Source organism: Canis lupus, chromosome 7, assembly GCF_003254725.2.
Source record: "Canis lupus dingo isolate Sandy chromosome 7, ASM325472v2, whole genome shotgun sequence".
NCBI classification, from domain to species: domain Eukaryota; kingdom Metazoa; phylum Chordata; class Mammalia; order Carnivora; family Canidae; genus Canis; species Canis lupus.
Genome location: NC_064249.1, coordinates 73,445,230 through 73,470,067, shown reverse-complemented (window position 1 = coordinate 73,470,067; position 24,838 = coordinate 73,445,230). Strand labels below are relative to the sequence as shown.

General features: G+C 42.7%; 1 long non-coding RNA gene across 28 annotated transcripts in view; it reads right to left on the bottom strand.

The window, feature by feature from the left end:
* The window catches only part of LOC112648051 (uncharacterized), an 86,178-nt gene extending 66,568 nt beyond the window's left edge, over window positions 1-19,610 (bottom strand). For 23 of the 28 annotated variants that reach the window (XR_007412167.1, XR_007412164.1, XR_007412146.1 and 20 more), the window contains exons 1-4: window positions 19,388-19,610; window positions 18,110-18,156; window positions 17,426-17,495; window positions 5,208-6,944 (exon numbers count right to left, since the gene is read on the bottom strand). This is a non-coding gene — a long non-coding RNA (uncharacterized LOC112648051). The remainder of the gene's footprint in view (window positions 1-5,207; window positions 6,945-17,425; window positions 17,496-18,109; window positions 18,157-19,387) is intronic. The other 5 variants (XR_007412152.1, XR_007412142.1, XR_007412162.1 and 2 more) reach the window with 3 other exon arrangements.
* Window positions 19,611-24,838: the final 5,228 nt, after the last annotated feature.

Sequence of the window (24,838 nt, the reverse complement as noted above, 5' to 3'; positions counted from 1 at the left end):
TATCCTGACACATTGCTGAATTGCTGTTTGAGTTCTAGCAGTTTTGGGGTGAAGTCTTTTGAATTCCCCATATACAATCATGTCATCTGTGAAGAGTGAGAGTTTAATTTTTTCTCTGCCAATCTGAATGACTTTTACTTCTTTTTTTGTCTGATTGCTGCGGTTAGGTCTTAGTACTATGCTGATCAACAGTGGTGAAAGTGGGCATCCCTGTCATTAAAACTATTTTTTTAATGTCTTAATAAAACAAACTGAAACAAGCAGGGCTGGTGGGGAGTCCTATTTTGGCCTCCTCAGTCTTGGTTTTAGCTTCTTTTGGCCACAATTTCTCCCCAAGCATCTCAAATCTATACACTTGGGTCTCTAGCCTGCTTTTGTAAGATTCTCTACCTTTAAACCTCTTTCTGGAAGGCCTTATTTTATGTGAATTTATGTCTTGCCTTTGGGACTGCCTCTCTGGTTTTCAGAGAAGGAAACCAGGGACAATAGACACGATGTAGAAACCCACAGACCAATTGGACAGGGATGAAGATGAAGGAGATCTCAGGTTCTATTAAAAACTGCATTTTAATATTTATAAGGCCAGAAAATGAATTCAATTTTTCAACCCTGAGTCCTAAACCCTGATCAAGACAAAGAGGAGATGTTGCATCTGCCATCTCGAGGTCTCTAACCTCATGCATACATGCAGGCCCACAGTTTATAGCAAATCTTCCTGCAAAGAGGCCTACCTATCCTACTAGCAAATTTTGTTTCCCAGATCCTAAAAAAATTATTTTCCCTCCAGAATATGTATTTTTTATCTTCCAATTCTGAATAATTCTTGCGAAGGCTCTTGTTGGGAGGATTTCCTCAGCATTTTTCACGTACAGTGAATCATTCTGTCTCTATGCTGCCTGACATTTTCTAATAAGAACTTCCCCTAGGCCTCAAGATGACTCTCCTGGTGAGAAGTCATGACATGTCTATTCATCTTCTGTCTTTCCAGAGTCTCAGGGACACCTGGTTTGTTGTAAAGAGGTACAAGTCTTGTACTTTCTGTCTCAACCACAGTGACACAATGAAAAAGGGCTCAGAAATGCCATGAGCACAATTCTAGTAGTTGGATCTCGGAGTTTTTCACAGTGAAAGATACAAACCTCTCTAAGCTTATGGGCTCAAGTGGAGAATATTTCCACAGTGGGCATGCAGGTGGGTGAACCTCCTCTTTGTAATATAAAAAGGGATTCTATATGTTTACATGATGGTGTGATTTCCTGGGCACCATATCTAGGGATAATTTGTTCTTCATTTTATTCTACTCCCTCTTTCTCTCCTTCCCTGCATCACTTCCTTTACCCCTGCTGTCCCTTCTTCCTTCTTCTCTTCATGGGATACTTCCCTAGTGCCTCTCATATGCTATGCTAGGCTCTGTGGATGCAATGGTGAATGGAACCACCATATATCTTGGAGCTCACAGCCTAGTGAGGGAATAGAAATTAATCAAATGATTACATAAATCAGTATGTAATTACAAACATAATAACTACTGAGAAAAAAGAGAGAGTTGTGTAAGACCCACACTAGGAAATCAGGGGAGAGTCCCCTGCAATGGCTGAACTAAGATCATTTGAACTAAGATCATGAAAATGAGGAGATAAGTAGGTAAAGAAGGGAGTAGGGCAGCCCTTCTACCCTGAGGGCCCTGCATGTATGAAGGACAGAGGTGAGAGTAACCTTAGCTTAGAAGAGCCTGGTGAGGTATGCAGGGGCCAGATTGTGCTGGGCCATGAGATCAAAGTGAGGATTTTAGTTCAGAGCAAGGGGCAACAAGAAACCACTGAAAAGTTCTTGGTGGTGTGTGTGTGTGAGGGTTGGGGTGCTGAAGGGGTCAGGTCTGCATTCTTTTCTCTTTTTTTAAGAATTTATTTGAGAGAGAGAGAGAGAAAGAGAGAGAGAAAGCAGGGGAGCAGAAGGAGAAACAGACTGTGCTGAGCAGGTAGCCATATATGGGGCTTGATCCTGGGACCCTGAGATCATGACCTGAGCTGAAGTCAGATGCTTAACTGACTAAGCCACCTAGGTGCCCCTCAGGTTTGCATTCCTGAAGATCATTTTGTTGCTGTTTGGGGAATGAATTAGGGAAGAGCAAGCATGCTATGAAAGGCCAGCTTGGGGTTCACAGTAGGATCTCCAGGGATTTGACCCACACTGAGAAGCAGTAGAAATGGAGAGAAAATGCTGGATTTGACAGAATGCAAAGTCTATAGTTCTCTGCCAAAGGTTAGATATGGAGGAACAAGAAAAGGAGCTGTCTAAAGAGGACTCCTGCCTTTCTGGCCTGCACCAATGGATGGTTGCTTATGCTATTCACTGCAAGAGGCAAGTGTAAGAACACAGAGGTGGTGGTGGTGTTGGTGATGGTAGAACTTGTCATTCATCCAGTTTTGGACATAATGAATTTGAGATACTTTTGAGAATAAAAAGAGAGACATAGAATAGAAGATTGGATCACTAGTTCTGGGGCAGAGAAGAGGTCTGGCCTGTAGATCTACAGCTTGGGGTCACTGGTACAGCATAGCTGCTACTGAAGTCAAAGGTATTGATCAGATTGCCCAAGAGGAGAGATGGCCTACAGAGTGAGGCAGAGGAGCCCAGTCCTGAGGAAGTCCTACATTAATCACTGGGTGATGCGTGGTGAGTGCACAAAGACGACAGAGGAAAAGGTGTGGCATCATGGAAGCCAGAGGAAGGAGGAAGTGGCCCATACTGGAAAATACAGGTGACAGGCCATGAAAAGTGAGGACTGAAAACATCTGGTGGAATTATGAACAAGGAGGTCACCGAGGACTTTGGTAAACTTTGTAACCTTCAGCTTACCCAAAAGCATAAAAGCACACATTGCTCCATGGGCCACTGAGAAAAGCAGGTCCTAAGTAGAAATGCAAAAACTTAAAGTAACTTATTAACAGGGATGGTTTATTTTATAATGACTTCTTGAAACAAAACAAAATAAATGAAAAATGATAAATAATACATTGGAATGATTGAAATCTGAGAAGATACAACTGCAGACATGTGTTTTCCTATTTTGTATTTTAGTTTTGTATTAATATGCTATCTTTTTTTAAGAAGCCGAAAATAGCCAAGGGTCTTGTTGAAAACTGCAGCAGAATACATTCAGTAGTGGCTATAAAACAACCAGCCAATCAACCAAACAAAAATAAATAAAAAACAGAAGATATTTTCAAGTGTGCAGGCTTAGAAAAGATTCTTGTCAATTAGTGTTTTCAGCCAAAATAATCTAGGTTGATATCAAACAATTCAATAGCAGTGTTATTTTAAATAGTGCATAAAAGCATGTTCTTAGTGACTTGTGATTCCTGCCCAAAGATATTTTTTTCCTAAAAGCAACTGATGAGATCCTGTTTCTCCCATTTTTAGGCAGATGGGATTTCAGTGAACATCCTTCCTTTATTCTTTATGCTTGGATCTAGGGACACTATCTGGTCAGTACCTTCAAATGTGTAATCAACGATTGTTCAATATTCCCCCTTGCCCCAAATGGCCCTCTTGGATAAGCTCTAAAAGTATTCTTCCAATGAAGTCAGTGGAATTCCCAATTTTCACGTCTTATGCTGTTCACTATCTTTAATGAACTTCCTGGAAGTTTGCTATTCCAGAGATCTGGTCAGTAATGGGGGAATTCCTCTAGACCAGAGATTAGCAAATTAAGCTCAAAACAACCATATAAATAGATATTCATTGTTTTAATTTTAAAGATGGAAAGATAGACTCAAAGTGCTTAAGTGCTTTACACAAAATCATTCACTGTGTCAGAACAGGACTTGAACTTGGATCTTCTGATACCTAATAAATACCTAATTTCCTCGTGTCACTATCGACTGCTTCCTAGACCGAGTAGTTGGTGGCTTTCTGAGCTGTCGTTTTTATACAGAGGGTTATCTCTGGCATTAATACTGACACCACCCTGAAGAGAAAGCCCTTTGTTCTTGGTCCTAATCTGGTGTAGGTCAGGAAGCAGTGGAGTGCATTGGAGGTCTATTCATATTCCCTCTGCAGACCTTGGCTAACCCTAGGCTGCTCTTCAAGATGGTAGCCAAAACATTGCCAAGGAGGGCAGAGTACAAATTGTTCCAAGCACTGAAATCATGGCTGAGGAGAGCAGATCACTGGCAAAACTAAAGACACAGAAAAAAAGTTTCTTTGAACAGAAAGGAAATAAAAGATAGGAACGTGGAATGTGAGGGATGAAGAAAAAACAGCAGAAAACATAAAAGTTGAGGGTAAATATTACAGACTATCCTCTTGAATTTTTAAAGCTATATTAGGTGATTGAAGCAACAATTATAAGAACATGTTATAGTTAATTACACTATGAAGGGGAGAGAATTAACATCTGATAAAGCAGACTTTAGAACAAAGAAACCTTTAAGGGTCAAAGAGTACACTCATGCATTGGCACGTAAAGGTGGAGAAATCTGAATTGGGTCTGTGGGTCATACCAATGTCAATTTCCTGGTTTTGATAGTGTGCTTAGAACTATGTTTCTGTTGATGTTAACATTGGGGTAAAGGACCTTTCTGTGCTATTTTTGCAACTTCCTGTGAACCTAGAATTATTTCAAAACAAAGTTACAGAAACACTGAACAGCAAACATAATAAAAATTATCTTCCTCCCTCCCTAATACTCAGCTTCAATATGATTTAGGTTTTTTATCATCTTTTTTTGTGTAAATATGAACATATAAAATAAATAAATAAATATGAACATATCTGCAAAAAGGGTTTACCATGTTCACACATTTTTTTTTACCATTTTTTAATTTAACAATATGTCATGAGTAGGTTTCCTTGTTTAAAAATTTTTTCCCTGTATTATCTTAAAATGTCTAATTGGTATTAAATAGATGAAAACAACCTAGTTGTTTTTCAAACTCTTTCAAATAGCAGAAGACTTCTTAAACCCCAGGATTAGAGGGAGATAAATGTAGAGCTGCTCTTTTCCGAGTGGTGGACAGGAGACCCAGGAATAATCTGTATGGTCTTTTCAGTTGTGTCCTATAATGGCCCCTGACACATCTCTAGCAGACCTTAAGGCTCTGAGAATGCAGGTGAAAAAGTGTGTCATTTTAAAAGAAGAATGACAAAAATGATGTATTAGATACACTTAGTGCTACATTTTTAATTGTGAACTTTATCCTTACCCTTTCCTAGATGTGGTAGTCACCTTGGCCTCATATTTCACTTTATAAGGAAACGAGAAACATAAATGTTTGAGATGCAGTCGCTATGGTGATAAAGAGTTGGGGGAATTAGTTAGTTAACCTTGTTTGTGTCTCCCAGAACTTTGCATTTAAAATTCCTACTTTCCTAAACTGTGTCGCTATAGACTCAAGCCGTCCATCTTGACAACTGAGTGTTACACAGCAATATATTTTCATCTAAAGAAATTAGTTATTGGCATAACACTCCTAGCAATGCAGAGTTTTTCTTATTGAAATTGAAAATATGTCAAGACCTCCACAATCTTTCTGGTAGTAATTAACCTAAGCATGCCCTATATGGTTTTTGCTAATATAGATAATTTGTAAATATGGCACAATTTCTTTAGAAGTTTGAGCATTTAATAAAATAGGCAACTATGATATATAGATCTAGCTATAAAAAATGCCTCTTACAAAGGCACGTACTAAAAATTATATTTAGACTGCAGCTTCCTAAGAAAACAATTAATGCACCATATCTAGCAACACATACTTTTGCTATAACCGAATGGAAAGGCAATGTTCTCGCAGCAAGACACGCCTTTGGCAATTCATCCCATTTGCAGAAGTCTCAGGTGCCAAATTTGCTACTAATCAGGTTTTCTATCTCAGCTGACAGTCCTGGTGGACTGCCATGCTTTTATTTTCTTGTGCTATTTAATGTCACGATTCAGAACTTGAGAAAAGGTGGGATTGTCTCTACTTGGCGCACAATGTGAAAGGACAACCAGGCTTGTGTTGCTCCCCGTTTTCTGGAGAAAACTATGATTGATGCAAACTTTAAAAATCATTCCCAGATGACTCTAGCAATCATGCAAATATTAGGGTGTAATCACTTCAAGGAGCACCCCTCCTACACTTTATCAGAGCCCGCAAGCCCCCATCTCATGCCATTCTTTGTGCAAATCTCAATTACCTTGCTGCCTGGCCTAAAATGCAGTTCCAGGGGGTCTCAGAATTTCAGGGTGGATGCAGAGGCGCCTCAACCTCATTATTTCTTGTGACTTCCGATTAATCGTGTTCCATTTCAAGGACTGGGGCAAGTGCTTTCTGAAAAGCAGTCCAATGAAGCAATTAACAAAACTGAACCATTAACTCAACACATTCCTGTGCGATCTTGATTAGTGAAAGCAAGTAAATGACAAAAGAAGCCTGGACAAAGAAGATGCTGCTGGGGTGCCTGGGCTTTGCTGGACTTCCGGGGGCCTTTGTTGCTTCTCATGTGGAAATGACACGCTTTTCTGTGGACACGTGGGAAGAGGCATTGTACCCTTCTATACAAAGGCAAAGTTCATTCATGTGGCTTGAAGTTTCCTTCTTAATGCATTGGGACCTCCGTTTCCCATAAGGCAGGCAGATAATAGAGCAATTGCTCATTTGTGAGATCAGGGTTCTTCGTGTGTAGTTTGATTCAGAAGCAAGAATTGTGGCAAAGTGAAAGAGGGTCTGTGTGTTCTTAGTGAAATAAAAAAAATGGATGTAAATGATGTGCCAGGTAACTTGGAGTACACTAAGAGGCCCTGACCACTCAGGCTGGGATTTGCATACTGGGGCCAGGCTTCATAATACGAATTTGATTCACATTGTCCTCTCCTCCTTCTGAGCATCCCGGGGTCTACAATATATGGTCATCAATTTACAACCAGCACATCGTGTATTCTGAGCAGTTCACACTGGCTGCAACACAAAGCACATACTTATTAGTGACATAAATCAAGAGTTTCTGTGCTTGAATAAAGATTAATCTGTAATCTGCACCCAGAAAAGGAGAATGGGGAAAGCAGTGTTGGTTATCCCCACAGTAAACACAAACAACTCCCTTCCCTGCTGCACAGTGTGGATTCTGTTTCCACAGGAAGAAAAAGCAAACAGTAAAATCTGCCCATGGTTTAAATCAGTTAGGACCTCGGAGGACACCAGATGTGAGAGCTTTCTTTTTCTTAACTCTGATATATCTTCATGAAGGACACCTGGAAAAACAGAGTTTGCGACCAGCAGAAAGATAACAGGGAAGCCTTCTGCAAGAATAAAACCTCTGTCTGCCAGATCTTTGCTGGGGATAGAGCTAAGTGTGATTTGTCTCTGCAAGAGACAGGCATGATCCAGGTGAGAAACGTGGGCTTGCAAATGGCTGCCTCCTGGGCAGCAAATGGGTTAAGAAAATGTTAAATGACTTGTAAGGCCCAGTTGAGTCAATCAGACTTTGGATGTCAAATATTCGCACAAGGGAAGTAAATAAATGCTCACAGGGCCTCTGAAAAGCACGCAGGTTCTTGGAAATTGGGGGCAGGGGGAATGTGTGGAATTCACTGGATGGGGAAAGCCGTCATCACCTGTTCCTGGCAGACCCTTGGTTGGGTGGGTTGGATGGACCATAGCGCTGATGAGGCCCAGCCTCCCAGATCTCCAGAAAATCAGTGGGCAGCGCTGTGGCCCAGGGCATACAGCCATACCTGCAGCACTGGACAGGCAACTCTCAGATGTGATCTTTACCTGCGGTGTGAGCACATTATGATTTCTCATAGGCTCGAGTCCCATCATCTCCAGGAACTCTACCCCACCCACTAAAGAGGATTCAGTTATGCACATGAAAAAAAGAAAAAAAATAGGTGTCTTTGGGCACTGTTTGACAGCTGTCGAGTAAAGTGCCTTTACTTAAAGCAGAAAGCAGGGAACATGTCATTGTGAGTGGCACATAACAACTGCAAGGTCAAAAGAATAAGCTGCCTGAATAAAGGCATCCCCGTCCCAGGAACATAGTTCCCAAGGCTGTGATCTGTCAGGGATTTGAGAGGTTAAGCATGTTAGTACAGAGGGTATGTGTGCATGCACGTCTTTCTCCTAAACCACTTCTTTGGAACTCCCTGGGAGGCTGTTAAGCTTTTCCTGATGTAGTCAAGTGCTGAATCCACGGTTTGTTTTGTTTTGTTTTGTTTTCTCCTTTTACCTTTATAATATTCTGGGAAGTAACTAACTTTTTGTTTATTGCAAGAAGCATTAAAATGTTTATGGCTATCGCTTTCAGCTCCTCTTTCCACATACATTTGTTCACAAGATGTCTGCGCAGTTTAATCAGGATCATACTCATCTAGTTTGTTAATTCTATTTCTAGGTTTGCATTTCTGTCTTTCATTTTCCTTCTTTTACAATGCTGTGTCAAAAAAAAAAAAAAAAAAAAGGAGACAGACTAGTCTCTCTCACTCCCAATGAATCAGATCGTCTCCCATCCATCTGGTTAACTAAGACCATCAAATCAGCATCAATGAAAAGAACAAGCTTCAAGCTAATCACAGTTGCACTGAGAAAACAAGCCAGTGGAGGGACATCGCATCTTCACAGAGGCCCCCAGCTGGCCCGATGAGTTCCTTCTTCTGCCATCACTACAGCTCAACTGTCCTCACTCCTATCCCAGGCTGGACTCTCCTCTTGGGCCCCTCTTGTCTACTCAGGGGCAACTCTCCACATTCTTTCTTCCCCTGTTCCTTTGATCACAAACAATTTTCCCTCCCATGTAGAAGACGAAAGAAGAAGAAAGAAGAAAGAAGAAAGAAGAAAGAAGAGGAAGAAGGAAGAAGGAAGAAGGAAGAAGGAAGAAGGAAGAAGAAGAAGAAGAAGAAGAAGAAGAAGAAGAAGAAGAAGAATCATCTCTATGGACCTTATTCCAGGTTCTGTCTCATTTTCATGTTCCCTTTACAGAAAAACATCACAAAAGAATGACTGATTCTGTCTTTCTCCCTCTCCTATTCTCTTAAATCTGATTCATTTGAGCTTTTGTCTCACTGCTACCCCACAACTGCTCTTGCAAATGTCACCAGTGACCCCCCCCTGTTGTTTACTTGGACTATCAGTAGTGTTTGGCACAGTTTCTTACTCCCTCTTCTTAGAAACTCTTCACTTGACTTTTGGATACCACATTCTGCTGGTTTCTCTTCAAACTCTCTGACTCCCCCCCACCTTTTATCAGTGTTCTTAGTTGGACCCTTTTCATCTTGCTGACATCTTGCTTCAAAAGCCCAGGGCTCCAAACTTTGTGATCTTTTCCACTCTCATGACTTTAAATACTGTTATAATAATCAGAACTTTTATTTTCTGCATGCTGATACTTTGACCTCTAGGGCCTTGCTGACCCTGGTAGGTCTGCTGCTCTCAGAGCTAGCCAATTCCTGGAGACAGTAAACAACTTGCATGCCCATGAACTTGCCTTTCAATGCAAACCAACCAATCCAGAGCCACTCTCCCGCTACCCTGATCTTCCCCCGGGGCCAGGTGCCAGACCTAGAGATGCAGCTACGGGCCCTGCTGAAATTATTCCAAATAGCTGGTCCTTTCTTACCCCGCTTACCTTATCTTATCCATCCCTTTCCATGAATATCACAATAAAGGCTCTTGCTTGCAATTTCCCTCTCTGTACCTCCACCTCAATGTGATGCTTCCTTATGCGGCACTGTGTGCTGTGCCTCCTGTTACTAGAGAATTGTGAGGATGACAAACTTCTTCCTTCATGATAGTCAATTTCCGTATCTGCATGTCTTACCATACCTATTTTTTTAAAAAAATATTTTATTTATTTATTTGAGAGAGACAGTAAGAGAGAGTGCCTGAGCAGGGTCAGGGTCAGAGGGAGGAGAAACAGACTCCTGGCCACTGAGCAGGGAGTCCGATATAGGACTCAATCCCAGGACCCAGGGATCATGACCTGAGCCGAAAGCAAATGCTTAACCACTGAGCCAGGCAGGCATCCCTTACCATACCTGATTTAAATAATCCCTGGGTACCTGTAAAATAGTCATAATCACACACACGTTCATAATTTATGTCTCTACCCCAGACTTCTGTAAACACCTCATATGTCTATTTGCCTTGTCTATCTTCCCTAGACGTCAAATAGTACCTCACACTTAACATACCCAGAGCCCAACCTTCTACCTCCCAAACCCACTCCTCCCACAGTCTTCCCCACATCAGCTAATAACTTCCTTCCTATTGCTCAGGCCAACAATGGCAATGTCATCACATACACCTTTTTCTTGTTTCTTATATCAAGTCCAACAGCAAATTTTCTTGGCTCTACCTTCAAGTGATATCCAGAACCTATCTTTCTTTTACAACACATGCTAAAACACAACCCCTACAGGGGCACCTGGGTTTTGTTGAGCGTCTGTCTTTAGCTCAGGTCGTAATCCCAGAGTTCCAGGATCGAGTCTCACATCAGGCTCCCCATCAGCTCATGAAAACATAGCCAGAACACAGTCATGCTCAATAAATATCTACTGAATGACTGTCACAGTAAGTGTATTCTACTTATTTTATGGTCTGATTGATAAATTAATGTACATCCTACATTGCTACAAAAGAGGATAATACAATGTTTTATTTCAATTTTCTTAGGCTTGAGGAAAGATTAAATTTTATTGTCCCAATGTAAGCTGAATCCCTGATGAGATGGCTTCAAGTCCAATTCCATTCTCTGTAGAAGTTGGAATCTCTTTCAAAGATTTCCATGAATCTTCAAGGGACTTTGATTCTCACAATCACATCTGATGCCAGCTTCCATGGAAACGGGCAAGTCTATGGGTGGCCTTGCTGTCCTATACCCCCTTTGACTCTTTCTACGACATGGAAGTTGACACTGGACTCATTTTTCACTTTCACAAATTATTTTGAGTATAGCACAACTTGCTGAATAATTGTGCTGCATAGAGGAGGGAATTATATTTCAGAAACATAAATGGTTTCAAATGGAATACCAAAGTCATTGTTTGCTCAACACAGGATTTTTTAATGCCCACTTCACTCTATATGGTCCTCAGCTCCATGTACCTTTTCTTTCCCTGCCTCCTCCATCCCCTCCTTCTAGGTTGTTAATCTACTTCCCTTTAAAATTCTTCTCATTCTTTTCAGGAACAGAAAAAAAAAATTGGATATTCCCTGTTATCCTGTTACACGATCTTCCACCTAAGATGGTAGTTGTGGGTTTGTTATTATGAATTACTCTTTATTATAAGAAATTTCAAAACATAAAAATATAAAGATTAGGTCAATGAACATCCATATATCACACCATCCAGTCTAATAATTGCTAATATTTTGTCATACTTGCTTCATTTATATTTTTTTGCTGAGTCATTTTTAAAAAAGATTTTATTTATTCATGAGAGACACAGAGAGAGAGGGAGAGACATAGGCAGAGGGAGAAGCGGGCTCCCCACAGGGAGCCTGATGCTGGACTCCATCCCAGAACCCCGGGATCACGACCTGGGCTGAAAGCAGATGCTCAACCACTGAGCCACCCAGGTGCCCTTTGCTGAACCATTTTAAAGCAATTTTCAGATATTATGGCATTCTGCACCTTTAGCGGCATCTTCAAAAAATGACATTCTACTACATAACCACAGTGCAATTTCCACATCTAACATATGAACAGTATTCCTGGATACCATTTAATGCTGGGTTCATTTTCAAATATTTCCACTTGCCCCCAAACATCTGTGCTATGAAATCACACTTTTATTTATGTATTTCTTTGGTCAGTTAAACCTGTATTTAAAACAACATTCCATTGTAATGAAACATTTTAATATGGTTGCACGCTTTTCCTAACGCTTTTCTTTGTACAAAGTGGAGGCAAATACCAGTAGCCAAATTTGCTCTTTATTAAATTACCTGTTGGAGTAAACCAATACTATTAAAGTGGGGTCTCTATTTTACACAGCTGTTTAATGGCATAAGATGTATGAACTCATTTGTTAAATTGGGATCTGTAAACAAAAACAAATGGGAAGAAGAACAGCAGAGACAATGAGTAATGGAAACAGTTTCCAGACTGCAGAAGCCAGGGCTTTAGTAGGAATTATAGGCAGCCCTGAGGAAAGGCTTTCTGGGGTCCCTGTGTCTGTTACCTAGCAACAAGCCCATTACACAGGGGCACACTGGAGTCCAGTTAACAGGGCTCAGGAGGAGCACGTGGGTAAGAGGACCAAATTTCTTCTTTTATACTATGTTAATAACTCAGGTCTCCGGCAGTCTCTGACAGGGGTTGAGTGTCTGAAGAAATCATCCTTGTATGATGCTTTACCCACATTAAATCCCTAAAGGAAGAAAATGACTTTAGCTTAATTTACTGTGCACATGTCATTACTTATTTGGCCATATATCCATCTGATAAGAGTTAAATATACCATATGAAAAAGAAAATCACCCAAACTCAAATTAGTTTTGATTTATAGTATAAGGCTCTAAGACCCATCCAAATTCACTCCTAATAGCAAATGAAGTCTGTGTCACAGATTTACTGCTATTATTATTCTTTTTTTTTCTTTTAAAATTGCTTTTAAGTAAATTACTGCATTTTTCAGGTTTGCCCTCTTTCTTCTATTCAGGTGTTAATCTGAACCAGCAGGATAGCTTCTCTGTCATCTGCTTTTGCCTAAAATTTGTCAGGGGAAAAAAATTTGTTTCCATAGTACAGTGTTTTAATAATGTAATTATGCTGATGATCATTAATAACAATGCCATCCTTTAAAAAAATGTTCAAAATACTTTTCTAGTACTGCTTCTCACATGTGTTTTAACTAAGTTATGCACTAAAACCAAAGTCAGGACAGGAATTCAAGTCTCCTGAAACTTGGTCTAGCTTTCCACTACTCACCTTGTATTTTTCACTTTTGTGTGTGTTTTAAAGTTTTTAAATTGACAAAATACACATAACAAATGTTTATCATCTTCACTTTTTAACCATACAATTCATTAGTGTTAAGTACATTCACCTCATTGTAAAACTAATATCTAGAACTTTCATCTTACCAAACTGAAACTCTATACCCATTAAATAACAACTCTCAATTTGCCTTTGCCTTCAGCCCCTGACCCCACCACTTTACCTTTTGTCTCTATGAATTTGACTTCTCTAGGTACCTCATGTAAGTGGAATCATACAGTATTTGTCTTTTTGTGACTGGCTTATTTCACTTAGTATAATGTCCTCCAAGCTCATTCATGTTGTAGTGTGTGTTAGAATTTCCTTCCTTTTTAAAGCTGAATAATATTCCGTTGTATGTATAGACGACATTTGTTAATCCATTCACCAGTCAATGGACACTTGGGTCACCTCCACTTTTTCAGTATTGCGAATGATACTATGAATGTAGATATACAAAAATATCTCTTCAAAAGTGTTTTCAATTATTTTGGGTATATACTCATAACTAGAATTTATGGATCATATGAAAAGTCTATGTTTAATTTTTGGAGAAATGGCCATACTGTTTTCCATAGGGGCTATACCATCTTACATTCTCACCAGCAGTGCGTAAGGATTTCAATTTCTCCACATTCTCCCCAAAACTTGTTATTTTCTGCCTTTTTTTTTTTTTTTTATAGTAGTCATCTTAGCAGGTGTAAGGTGGCATCTCATTGTGGTTCAGGTTTGCATTTCCCCTAATTACTAGTAATGTCAAGCATCTTTTCATGTACTTATTCATTCTGTTCAAGTTCCTTGTCCATTTTTAAATCAAGTTGTTTGTGGTTTGGCTGTTGCTGTTGGTTGTAGGAGTTCTTTTTATATTTGGTATGTTAGTCTCTTCTCAGAGAAGAGATGTATGGTTTGCAAATAGTTCCTCCCTTTTCATGGGTTGCATTTTCACTGTTGATCATTTCCTTTGATGCATAAAAGTTTTTAATTTAGATATAATCCAATATATTACATTTTTCTTTTGTTGACCATCATTGTGAAAACCAATATAGTGAAGCTTTTCTTCTACATTTTCTTCTAAGACTTATAATTTTAGCTCTCATATTTAGGTATTTGACCAATTTTAAGTTAATTTGGTATATGTCATAAGATAAGGAATCAACTTCATTCTTTTACATGTGGCTATCCAGCTTTCCCAATAATAGTTCTTGAAAGGATTGTCCTTTCCCCATTGAATGATACCTTCCTCAAAAATAATTTGCACATTTATTAAAGGGTTCATTTCTAGGCTGTTTTATTCCATTGGACTGTCTCTAGACTAGTACCACACTGTTTTGTTGATTTCTGTAGCTTTGTAGTAAGTTTTAAAATCAGGAAATGTGAGGCCCCCCAACTTTATTCTTTTTCAAAAATGTTTTGCCTATTCAGAGTCCCTTAAAATTCTTATGAATTTTAGGGTAGATTTTTTTTTTAAATTTCTGAAAAAAAAATCATTGGGATTTTGATAGAGATTGCATTTTTCAAATGTTTTGAGGTTGTGAAAACTCATTTGCTTAGTAGTATGCTATGAAATCTCAAAGTTCTACAGATGATAAAAGTAGGACTTGGAACTTATTTAAAGGCAATGCCCATATTGGCCATATTTCCATTTTTTTGGAAAAGAATTCTTGATGTCCAGGAGACTCTAACCTTCCATAATAACTGTAAACTTTTATATAAGGCTTACTATTCTCTAGGCACCATTCTAAATGCTTTACATACATTACATAATTTGATCCTCACAAATCTATAACTGTTTCTGTAGTCCTATGGGATAGATACTACTGTAATCTTCATTTATAGAAGAAAAATCCAAGGCACTAAGAGTTTAAATACTTTGCTCAGAATCATCCAGCTACAAAAGGACACAGGTGGGATCTGAACCTAGGCTAACCTAGTTCTGAATTTAGGCTAACCTAACTCCCAAGTCTGCACTCTTAGCAACTACACCATCGTATGACTTCACATTGGTGGTTCATTCATTTCATCCAACACGTGTTGTTTGCAAGGTGCTAGAAAGTCAATGGTGAGCAAGGTAAACACTATCCCTGCCCTCACAGGTTTGTCCTCATGACTGATGCATATAATAGCCAAATGCTAATGGTTGTTGCTGTCCTACATCACTCTGGTCATACCAAATTATCATAAACCTCCAGGTAAGTCACTGCCAAATTGTCAAGGACTAGGCTTTTCATTAGAAAGATAAGATTCAATACTCATTCATTGATTTACTCATTTACTGGGGGTACACTTATTATTCACCAAATGCTGGTTCGAAGTATGTTGAGAGAAAAGGGATGCACAAGAATGTACCCATGTGCTAAGGACGGGCAGGGTGTTTGGGGAGCATAGAGAATACTCCAGCTGGGGTGGGTTAAGGAGGAGGGATGCTGTGAGGAAAGGCTCCTCATCCTCCTTTGCTGTCCATCTGTAGAGGAATATATAAACAATTGGTGTATCACTTTTTTCTTTTTCTGTAGGACCCACAGAATAATGCCTAGGAAACTTTTACTCAAAGCCCCTCTCAGGTGTGGCTCTCCCCTGTACAGACCACTTAGCTATTATATTTTCTAATCACTCTGTACTCCTCATCCACATAACTTGGGATGACCATTTACAAGCATAGCTAAGCAAAGAGCCATGTGACTCTAAATTTCATTTAAAAAGTTGTTGTGATATAGAAATTAGAAGTTATGAAAGATCATCTCGGGCTATGGTACCCTACCCATATCCACTGCCCTCACAACCTTGTGGGGTGGGGTTTTCAGCAGCCAGCACCTACAGTTCTTTTCCTGAAGGCATTCACTGGCCTCCAGAATGAACCCTGTTCACTCAGAGAAGAAGTCAAAGTGCCACGGGATCCAGTCCTGAGAGCAGCGCTTGTATCCTACTGGATACAGGGGACATCCATAAGTGCATTTTCTACACAGGTTCCCACATTTCCACAGCAAAATACAGTCCAAGGCACCACTGTGGGAACTACTTTGTCCTTTGTCAGCCACCTTTGCTTTCTGGCTTGCTTGCTTACTTAGAGCTCTTATAGGTGCTTCCTGGGTACCATCCCAAAAAAGCTTATTGCACTTGAATCTTTGTCCTGAAGATTATTCTGGGGTGCTCAAACGAAAGGCAAAGTCTGAGAATGCTCTCACAGAGGCTTGAAGGAGTCTGGGTACTGTACCCATCAGGTCCTTCTCATCCACATGTGCATCACAGACATAGCTGTTTACAGAAGATCTTCATGCAGAAAGCATCATGTCCTTTCTAGAGCAGTGACCAAGAAGCCCAAATGTGCAGATATTCCTTTTAGAATCTTTCATTCTCAATTACTCCCACCACTACTTGGCCTTCCCATTTGTTAATTCATTTTATTCCAGATGCATTGTTTTGAGAGTCCATTGTGTGTCCTTCATGCTGGGTCATGAAGGAGCCCAGCAGATTTGCTTTCAGCACCTCTGGTTAAAACATCTTGTGGGGCAAGGATTTTTTTTTATCACAATAGGAATCTCTCCTTAAAGTTACTTTCTCCGACATGCCAGCAGTCTGCAGATGTGTTTCTCCTATATGTCTCCATATCTTCTATGATGGGGAAAAATTGTGCTGGGTTTAGAGAGAGACATCATAACATTCCAGCACACATTGATATATATATATATATATATATATATATATATATATATAGCCATATATATAGCTAATATATATATATATATTAGCCAGAACATCATCAGTCTGGCAAAGAGATGAGATGTACTGTGCTAGTAAATCAAGAAAGAAGGCAAATATCTGAAGATAGGAATGTCTGAAAGGTGGCAGGTGGAGGTAAAGTTTACACAGAATAAGAGGGAAATTGACAAAGAGGGGCAGGGAAGGAGAGAGACAAGCAAGGGGTAAGACCAAAAGAAGAAAAATTCAAACATGTTTTTTGCTGGCTTTACTGCTCTGCATTTGATGTCTGTGCTTCGAAAACAAAAGAAAAAGAGGAAAAAACATTGATGATCCAACAGCCTCCAACGCTACAGTAGACAGCATGCCCAATACTCCATACAGGGCTTCTGAGTCATTCTTACAGAACTTCAACTGCTCCAATAATTACTGCCCTAATAGTTTTCCTATGATTTTTGATTCTCATCACATTCCACACAAACTGACAGTGTCAAAATCAGTCTGTTTTAGACTCTGGGTTTATTAAGTGGCTGCTTGAGGTTTTCTTAAAAAATGGGAGGTAGCCAAGACTGGCATTTGGGCTCTATCTTACAATTGCATTATTTTACATATTTTCCTACACTTTCTTTCTTTTCTTTTTTCCCTCAGGGCTGGAAAATGACAAAATGAGTTTTATCTCCCTACCTCTTTGAATACTATTTAACCAAAAAAGTGAATTGCAGCAAAGTAAAATGCTTTCTTGTTTTCAAATTTGCAGGCATCCTACCATCCAGGGAAGTCAATTTCATCAGCCTGATGGGAAAACACCGCGTCCTTTTGAAATGGAATCGTCCTCTCTGAAACCAAAGTTCCACAGAAGCAAATTATCAGCTGTGCTGGTGCTGCTGCTGGATTAAAGATGAGGATCCTATCTTGTGTTTCTGCCACCCCCTCATCATTTCTAAGCCACTGACACACAGAGGCGGCCTGATTTGCTTCTCATCTGAGTCTCTTCAAGGGTGGGAGAGTAATGGCCGGGAACATAAAGTGCACACAGCCTCTGCACTTCTGTAAAAGGAGCATCCAGCCCAGGGCCTGGAATAAATTTTGTTCTGTGGAAATCACCCCGGGATATTAAATGTCCTCAAAGAGCAGATGGGAGCCCTGCCTCTCTGAGGTCTGGTTCCAAAGACCTGTCCCCATGCACCAGCAGCAGCAGCAGGGTGAGCTCTGAAGCAGGGAAGGCAGGAAAGGCCAAGTTGACTTTGCTTCTGTTCCAGTCTGAGGTTTTGGCTCCAACTCACTCAGAAGGGAAGGAAGCAGCCTTGGGGGTGGGGGTGGGGTGGAGTGAGGTGGGGGTGGGGGGGGGCGAGGAGAAATGGTTCTATTCATAGCTCTACTGCTGGTGTGGCTGCCCCTGTCACTCACAGCAACTCCGTTCCCATCTGCGAAATGGGGCAAGGATGCTGACCTCAGATGATGATCCAGGTTTAACTGGTACTTGCAGAGCTTTGAATTCTAGAACAAAAGGTATAATCTGAACATAACGCATGTACCTATTTCTCCCCCACTGCTGCCGGCACTCTGTTCTTCCTCGCCATAGACTATTCTCTATGATTTTGTTCAGAAACTGTTGCTGCTCCCCAGATAACACCCTCACCACCGAGCCTCTGGCTTCCCATGCCGTGCAATGGGTGGCTGTCCTAATGGCATGGTATTAGTGGTATTTTTTTGCTAATTAGTGGTAATTTTTGCTCATCACTTCAATGAAAACTTTAAAACACACACCACAGCAGCGATTTCCCAAAAACACTGGGAAACTTTCCGCTTTAGAATGAATGCAAAAGACCTCTTGCATTTTGTTTCAACCCAACAGCAACGTAGGCCTGCTGGTCCTTTCACCTTTGTGAGGAACCCAGGGCCGGACGGGCAGGACGCCGTGTGCTGGGGTGTCAGCAGCGCTTGGAGTTTGGGAGGATGGGAGGTTGCCAGTTATTCGGGACCACAGAGCCCGGAGGCTGACAAAGGGAAAGTCAGTAATAGTCTCTTTACTATTACCTCGCATGCACTGCCTCCCCGAATATCTTATTATTGCTTCCGCTGTTTTTAGACCTAGTTTACAGGGATCCCTGGGTGGCGCAGCGGTTTGGCGCCTGCCTTTGGCCCAGGGCGCGATCCTGGAGACCCGGGATCGAATCCCACGTCGGGCTCCCGGTGCATGGAGCCTGCTTCTCCCTCTGCCTGTGTCTCTGCCTCTCTGTCTCTCTCTGTAACTATCATAAACAAATAAAAATTAAAAAAAAAAAAAAAGACCTAGTTTACGGATGCGGTTAACGCTGTATCTGAATGTGAAGGGGATTCCTATCCTTGTTAAGATCCTGACCACTTGGGGAGAACTGCTTAGGCTTCTCTTCTCTCTGCAAGAAAGACATCTGGTGGATGGCAAGGGACTTCCCTCTCCCCTGGACTCCTGGAGCGTGCCGGACCGCGTTCCCTCAAACACTGCACGCCCGTTAAGGCTGGCCCAGGAGGCTCATCATCCCAGGCTGCCGCTTCGGGGCAAAGTACGGGGAGCCCTACTGGAGCTGATTCAGCCCGCAAAAACAAGGGGAGAGCGGCTGAGACAAAACTGAGAGGGGGCCTGTGCGCGTGGGGCCACCACGGAGCACCAGCTGTGTGCCCACGCGGGCCCGGACCGGCGGGTCTCTGCTTCCAATGGCGACTAGCGGTGGGCGGCAGCTGCACTCACCGTGGGGCTCTCGGTCACACGGGCGGGGGCTGCGGCGCCGGATCCTGAGGCCGCTGAGCCACCCTCTGGGCCACGGCGGTCCCTCCGTTGGGTGGTGTGGCAGGAAGAGGCGCTCACCCAGCGCTCAGAAGCCCCACCGGCCGCTCCCAGCGGCCTCGGTAACAACGGTTCACGCGGCCACGAGAACAGCCAAGGACGCCCATGCGTGCGTGCGTGCGTGCGCGTGCGTGCGCATGCGTGCGTGCGTGCGTGTGCGTGCGCATGCGTGCGTGCGGGGGACTTTTTCAGAACTCTTCCCCGCCCTTCAGAGCGCGTGCGTGCGTGCGCATGCGTGCGTGCGGGGGACTTTTTCAGAATTCTTACCCCGCCCTTTAGAGCGTGCGTGTGCGTGCGTGTACGTGCGTGTGCGTGCGGGCGCCCGTGCGTGCGGGGGGATGTTTCGGCCGCTCTCTTGCGGGCCCTCCGGAGCCTCAGATGCGGTGGTTCGTCCGTCCTTGCCCCGTGGCGCGACGTCCTCGAAGCCAGCCGGGCCGTTTCCCCGCAGGTCGGTTCTGCCCTTTTCCGCCTGGAGAAGGCCCGCGGCTCACGTGCCAGCGGCCCGACCAGAGCAGCGCCGCCAGCGGAGCCCTTCCGTTCCCTTGGCTCCGGCCCGTCCAGGAAATGGCCCGGTCGTCTGGGTCTGTGCACCCGCGCCGTTCTCCGCTCCGACTGCCGCCGCCGCGCCGCAGGCCGCCGTGCTCGGCTACCGGGATCGGGATCGCTGCTGCAGGCCTCGCCTGGCGCCTCGCCTCCGTTCTCACCGAGCACAGTGACATGTAACGTCGCACACCTTCCCCGGGGCTCTGCTGCTTTCAAACAAGTGTCAGGCTGTGTGACGTGGACTCAGAAGACCCTGGTGGGCCGATTGCGCTCGCTCACCCTTGGAGCTCCAGACACCTGGCTCTGTCGAATCGCTTGCAGTTCCTGAAACCACCCCTGTCCCTTACGGGGCATCTGCAGATACTAATTTTCCTTTCCAGAACAATCTTCCCCGCTCTACGCCTACTTCGAATTCAGCCTTCAACTTGTGGCTCAGATGCCCCTTCTTTCAAGTTCTTTCTGCACAGAGATCGCGCAGGATACCTTTGCACTCTACTGCTGGTACAGTGCTTAGCCAGCAATCCTGAGCCAGAGGTACAATCAGTCCAGGGATTGTAGAGAGACGGAGGGACGTCCTGCCATGGGAACTTTCCCTCCAGCCTTCCCACAGCCGGCCCCCTCCCCCTTCCTGAAAGGACCTGAGTAGTCCTTGTTCGTAAGTCAGCACCTCCCGTTTTACAGCACAGAAAAGCAAACTCCTATTGTGCTGCGCTGTCCTGGCCCATTTACCCGCAAATCCCCGTCCCGGCCCGGGTGATGTGCTTCTTGAGGGAAGCAGACACTGCATTTTGTTCATTTATTTCATTCCCAGCATAGAGTACAATTTAAATCGCCTAGCAGCATTTCGATATTTGTTCTGAACCCAGGTCAATGGTTTTCTTTTTTTTTTTTTTTTAAATATATATATATTTTAAAATTTTTATTTATTTATGATAGTCACAGAGAGAGAAAGAGAGGCAGAGACACAGGCAGAGAGAGAAGCAGGCTCCATGCAGGGAGCCCGACGTGGGATTCGATCCCGGGTCTCCAGGATCGCGCCCTGGGCCAAAGGCGGGTGCCAAACCGCTGTGCCACCCAGGGATCCCAGGTCAATGGTTTTCAACTGTACTATGCTTTCCCTTCCTCCATTTTTCCTACTTGCCTTTCAACTCTATACTTTGCTGCTCAAGCCGATTCATCTACATAGGCTCACAGCTTTATACCCTATGCAAATCTTGGTTCATCTTACTCAACTAAAAAAAAAAAGAAAATAGGAGCTAGGCAGCAGCAACAATGGTGATTGGCACCACTTAGGGAGCACCTGCTGTATGCCAGGCACTGTCCTAAGCTTACATGTGCTATTTCATTTAATTCTCACCACAGTCCTGTGGAGGAGGCACTGTTCATGTCCACATTCCAAAAATAAGGTAACCGAGGTACAGAGGAGGGGTGTTTCTTCAATATTAGAAAGTGATAGAGCCAGCATGCAACCCCAGGGAAGACTGACTTCATTTTTATTTTTTTTTAAAGATTATTTATTCATGAGAGACACACAGAGAGAGGCAGAGACACTGGCAGAGGGAGAAGCAGGTCTCCCTGCAGGGAGCCTGATGCAAGACTGGATCCAGGACTCCAGAGTCACACCCTGGGCCGAAGGCGGACGCTAAACTGCTGAACCACGCAGGGATCCCCGGGAAGACTGACTTTAAAATCCAGCCTTTGAATCAACATGTTTTGTAGTGTTGAAGAATTGAAATATGATACTATGAATGCTTTCTCCTGAGAATTTTCTCCAGTGTGGATGAAATAGTCCCACTAAATTTGTATTATTAACAAGGCATAGGAGTGACTGAATTTCAAGGATCCCTTCCTTTCAGGGGAAATGATCACTTTCCTCTCAGAATCTGGAATGAAGAGGCCAGTTACATGTTCTGAATAAAGGCTTTCTGGGTCCTTTCAGGACTAGGGGGGGTTGGCTGTGGTGAAAAGGTTTTTGAGAGACATCTTCCTTTTTTTAGGATGTCCCTCCCTATTTCTAGCCAAAAACCCTTTTGATGGACTTTACCACTAGTTCAGGAGTGCAATGCGAGCACTGCAAGCATTGACTATTGAGTGTGAAGATTAAAAGTGAGAACTTAACTTCTGTTTACCACCAAATGTGTTGGCACGGAAAATCCTTGGCTCGAAGAGTTGTGCATACCTTGGGGCCTGAGATGATGCCCAGAGGAAAACTGCCTGAAATCCTCAGGGACCAGGCTGCACAGAGGGTAGGTGCAGTGATCCCCATGGGAAGCTGGAGAAGACGCTACAGGGAGTCCAGTCTTCTGGCTACCATTGCCCACATCTCAACTATATCCATTTGAGTATAGAAAGGCTTTGAGAGGATGGAGCCATTCCATGCATGGCTTTGTTTTTTTTTTTTTTTTAAGATTTTATTTATTCATGAGAGACACAGAGAATGAGAGGTAGAGACACAGGCAGAGAGAGAAGCAGTCTCCATGCAGGGAGCCCGATGTGGGACTTGATCCCAGAACTCCTGAGCCAAAGGCAGACGCTCAGCTGCTGAGCCACCCAGGCGTCCCTACGCATGGCTTTCCCCAAGGAGTTGACTAGGCCTGTTCCCTGCCCATCTTATTAAATGCCAGAAGCCTTGCTCAGAGATATCCTCCCTCCTCTGACAATCCCTCTGACAATACCAGGCCTCCTAGGAGCAAATCTGCTTCTCTTACCCCTCTTCCTACCTTTCTTCGGTTCTCAGAGACAAAAGATGTAAGAAAAGGGAGAAGCAATAAGGCTTCTACAGAAGCCACAGTCTTCTGCCTGTTTTCAAGGTTCAGCTCTATCTGCTCCCAAGGTAAGTAACCACTCTGACTCAATGGAGGAAGGATTAAAAGCCTTGATTAAAGCTTTAAGATTTTAACCAGTGGGCCAGGCTCAAATAGAAACACTAGGCTGATCTCTGATGCTTTAATGCCAAAATGTTGGGCCAACATTTCTACCAGGAAAAAATGGCTTCCAGACAAGGCATCTGGCAGTTGAGCCCATAGGAGCATATGTGTTTACTATGTCCAGATAAGTCAACACTTTGACTGAGCACCTACCCTGTGCCCAGAACTGGACGGAGTCAACTCTGAGCGTCTGGCAGCAGCCCTGCATATATTTGCTTTTGCCTTATGACGGCAGAACAACAGAAGGCAAGAGAAGGCAGTTGTGTTGTGGAGACAAGAGTTTGAAAGAGTTCTTCTGGTGTGTACACTCTTCCAGCTCATTGGCAAAGTTGCTTCCTTCAATATATTATTTACTGCAAGTCTTACTCCTGCCCTAGGTGAGGCTAACAGAACAATGCAAATGGGCATCATGGAACCCTAGAAAGGAGAGATCAAAATTAGGCAGCCCCTGGACATAGGGCTGGCAGGGACTTTTTTATTTTTTAATTGGCAACACACATTGCCTAGTCGCTGGTCAATGTTAAGTATATACCCACGTTTGTCCGTAACAGCCCTTTGAAGTATTATTATTATTGTCCCCATTTGATGGATGTAGAAAGGTTAGAGAGGTTAAGTAAGCAACCCAAGGTGATGCCAATGTGAATTTTATTCAGCTAATGATATGGGCCGAATTCACTTGCCAATATTTACAAATTTGGAGATTTACATAAAAGTCCAGATTATGGTGTTTCTTTAAAAACTGGAAGATCTGATAATACTGGGTGCTATGGTAAGCAAAACTAAGCTGTAAAATGTAAACATTTATTAGTGAGCATGCATAAAAACTCATACCTGTTTTGCAAATTCTGCAAAGTTCCCACTCTTTTCTCAGCAGACGCCAGGAAGACAAAAATGACACAGTGTCCTAACCACAGATTCAACTCTCTTTCTGGTGAGATTAGGCAAGATTAGAATTCCATAAATTATGAGCCAAAGAATCAAATGGAGCTCCAGACCAAAGATATTCCTCTCAAGTTGTTGGGCTTCTGGGCTTGTAAGATTCTCAAATCCCATTCATGCAAGGACAGAAGAGCATGCATAAAATTTACTCATTGCATCTATAAGAAATTATGTCTAAAGATCAGGGTAACTGTATAACTTATTGTCTAAATTAGGACTCTTGCAGTTGTTTAAGTGGTTGTCTGTTTCTCAGTTTATTGAAACTTGTCTTCAAATCCATCCTTCACTGCTAGCTCTGCTATAATATAGGTGAACCTATATTGTGAATATTTCTCCTTCGTCAACTGGAATGTGGTGATGCTTTGTCAATATAGAACACTGGAGGAACACTAGAGGAGGAAGATGCACTCCTCTCCATGATTTTGCATGTAGAGTTTCTCTAGAAGCTGGGTCTGGTGGCACATGGTGGCCAGTGATGCCCAGTGGACAGCAACTTCCTGCAAGGAGCCCCGTGAGCAGCTTTGCAGCTGAGTGCCATCAGGGAGTTACGTCTATAACTGTTATAACCTCTATAACATGACTTCCCTAAAGAATCCCCTCCCAGCTTGTAGCAAAGTTTTGAGGCACAGCACCTCCTGAAGGACAATTTCCCCCAGCACTTTAGAAGGTGGAATTCCAGCAAGTTCCACTGACCTGGTACTATAGTGATTGATTTCTCAGCCAGTAAACCACAGGCACATCCTCTCCTCCACAGAGGCGTGGAACCCAAGCCTGGGAGGTGAGGGGCTGTGTCTTTCACCTGGATGGTATATTTCAGCCTTAGGGTCAGGGCTGTACCTTACATCTGCGATTTTGTATTTTTCTGGAATTTCCCTTAACTCTCATCAATTTCCCATTGTGCCAGTCTCCTGTGACGAGTTGTTTATATTAAAGTTTCACTGTACAA